General features: G+C 79.2%; 1 non-coding gene across 1 annotated transcript; it reads left to right on the forward strand.

The window, feature by feature from the left end:
* Nucleotides 1-1913: 1913 nt before the first annotated feature.
* Nucleotides 1914-2066, forward strand: LOC142359585 (5.8S ribosomal RNA). Its single transcript, XR_012762473.1, has one exon. It is a non-coding gene; the product is annotated as a 5.8S ribosomal RNA (ribosomal RNA).
* The last annotated feature ends 434 nt before the right edge of the window (nucleotides 2067-2500 follow it).

The raw sequence follows: 2500 nt of genomic DNA on the forward strand, positions 1-2500 counted from the left end.
GCGACAGCCGAGGGGTGTCGCCGTCTTCGGGGGGCGGCAGCTCCTGGGGGGGGGGTGGGGCGGCGCCGGCGGCGGCGCCGTCTACCCCCCCGCGCGCGGGACAGGGCTGTCTCCGGGCGTTCCGGGCCGTGGCGCGGGTGTGCGCACGGCGTTTCGGGCGGCGCGGCGGCCGGACCCGCGAACCTCCCCTCCGACCCGGCACGGCTGCCTCTCGAAGAGGGAGCCGTGGCGGGAAGGGGGGGGCGCGAGCACGGTCTCGGCCGCTGGCGCCGCCCGGGGCGGGCGAGGCCCCCCCCCGGCCGGGTCGCGTCCCGCGCGAGCGGGCGGCCCGAGCCACGTCTCTCCCCCCGGGCGCAGCGCCGGGCTATCGAGGGAAACCCCGGGCCCCGGGGCTAAGGAGGACGAGGTGGTGGCGGCGGATGCCGGGCGCGCCCCCGCGGGCGGACGCTCCCCCGAGGGCGGCAGCCGGGGGAGGCACCCCCGCGGGGCCATGCAGGTCGTTTCCCTCACCCCAGGGCCAGGTACCTAGCGTCCGCGCTTCGGCGGCCCTCCCTCGGCCGAGTCCGGGGGTCAAAGGCCAAAGGAGCCGGGCGGCGGTTTAAAGACTCGAGCGGCACGGCGCGAGCCGCGGGGGGGGCGTCCGCCCCCGCGGGCCGCCGTGCCGGAGAAGGGGGGGCGTCTCGCTGCCCCAACCTGCCCCCCCTCTCCGCGGGCCGGTCTCGGCGGAGAGACCGCGGCGCGGGTCGGCCGCGGCCGACCTGCCCGCCCTCGCAAACGGGGCCACCCGCCGGCCGGAGCGCGGGCTCCGCGCCGGGGGAAAGAAAGGCGCGGCGAGCCCCCGCGGGGGGGGGCGGCCGCCGGGGGGCCGCCCCGCGCCTTTGGACGCTCGCGCTGCGGCCGCGCTCGGGGCGCGCCGCGCTCCCCTCTCCCGCTCCTCGCCCCGCCCTCGGCGCCCAGGGAAAGAAAGGGGGGGGCGAGCCACACCCCCCCAGGCCGAGCGGCGGCGGCGCCGCTCGGCGTGCCGGTCGGTGCCGGTCGTCCGTCGGGTCGTCCGGGAGGGTTCCCCGGCCGCATCCGCTGGCGGCCGTCCCGTCCCGCGTTTCCCCGCCCGTCGCTTCCGTCTCGAGGGCGGGCGCGCGGCGCGGGGGCGTCCCGCTCCGGGTCTTCGCGTGGAAACGGGGAGAGTGGGAGCCGCCCCCCGCGCTCAGCGCCGTCCGCCTTTCCGCTGGGGCCGTGCCGGCGGCCCCAGGGGGCCGAGGCGAGAAGCGGCTGCGGCGGCGGTTTTCGCGGCGGCGGTGGCGGCCGCCGCCGCCGGGCGGGGTGGCCGGGTTCGCCCATCCGGCGCGGGCCGGTGGGCGGCCGCGCGTCGCCGGCTCGCGCTCCAGTGGCCGGCCGCGCTTCCTCCGGCGTCGGTGGAAGGCGGCGTCGGCGCCGAGGTTCGCCGGCGGGGCGAGAGGCGACCGTGGTGGGCGGAGCCGGCTCGTCGCAGCGCGGGCGCAGCCGGGCGTCCGGCTCCCGAGCGAAGGCGGGCAGGCGTCGCGGCCGGGCGTGCCGTAGCCTCCGGGGGGAGGCCGGTCCGAGCCCGGGCGCCTGGGCCGCCCCCGAAGCGCGCCAAGGGTGTGTGTGTTGCGTACGTTTCCCCAGGGTCGGTCGGGAGCGCGGGCTCCCCCGCCCTTTGGCCGCTCGGGGTTTTCCGTTGTTTTCCGTTTCCCCTGTGCTCGTACGGTCAAGCCGAGGCGAGGGCCTCTCCGTCGCGCCGCGTCGCGCCGCCGCGCCGCGCCCCCTCCGCGCGTGCGGAGGGGGGTGGGCGGCGGCGGGGCCGGCGGTCGGTCCGGCCGTCCTCAGAGAAGGGGCCGCTCTCGGCGAGCGGTCCCGGCCCCTCCGCGCGCGCGGGGCGGTGCCGAAACCGAGACAACTCTTAGCGGTGGATCACTCGGCTCGTGCGTCGATGAAGAACGCAGCTAGCTGCGAGAATTAATGTGAATTGCAGGACACATTGATCATCGACACTTCGAACGCACTCGCGGCCCCGGGTTCCTCCCGGGGCTACGCCTGTCTGAGCGTCGCTTTACGATCAATCGCCGTCTGCGCCGCCGAGCCCCCCCGCCCCAGCGCGGGGGGGGGGGGGCCGTCGGGCCAGCAGCGGCGCGGCTGGGGTGCCTCGCAGGGCCGCGCGCGCGAGCGCGCGGGCCTTCGTCCCCCTAAATGGAGACTCGGGGAGCGCTCCGAAGCTCCCCGCTCCCGGAGAGCGCCTGCTGGACGGAGCTCGTCCCCGCCGGGCTATCGGCGGTGGGTTTGGGGAAGAGAGAGCGAGAGCGAGCTTCGGGGGAGGGAGGCGCGGGGCGGCGATGGCGCGGGCCTCGCCGCCGGCCTCCCGCGCGGGCGTCTGTCTGCGGGTGGGCACCGCGGGGGTGCCGTGCCGCACTGACGCGCGCGCGTGCGTGCGCCGGTGGGTGGGGGACGGGGGCGGTGGCGGTGGACGCCCCCGTCTGTCCCCCGT

Source organism: Opisthocomus hoazin, unplaced genomic scaffold (genome assembly GCF_030867145.1).
Source record: "Opisthocomus hoazin isolate bOpiHoa1 unplaced genomic scaffold, bOpiHoa1.hap1 HAP1_SCAFFOLD_105, whole genome shotgun sequence".
In the NCBI taxonomy this organism is placed as follows: domain Eukaryota; kingdom Metazoa; phylum Chordata; class Aves; order Opisthocomiformes; family Opisthocomidae; genus Opisthocomus; species Opisthocomus hoazin.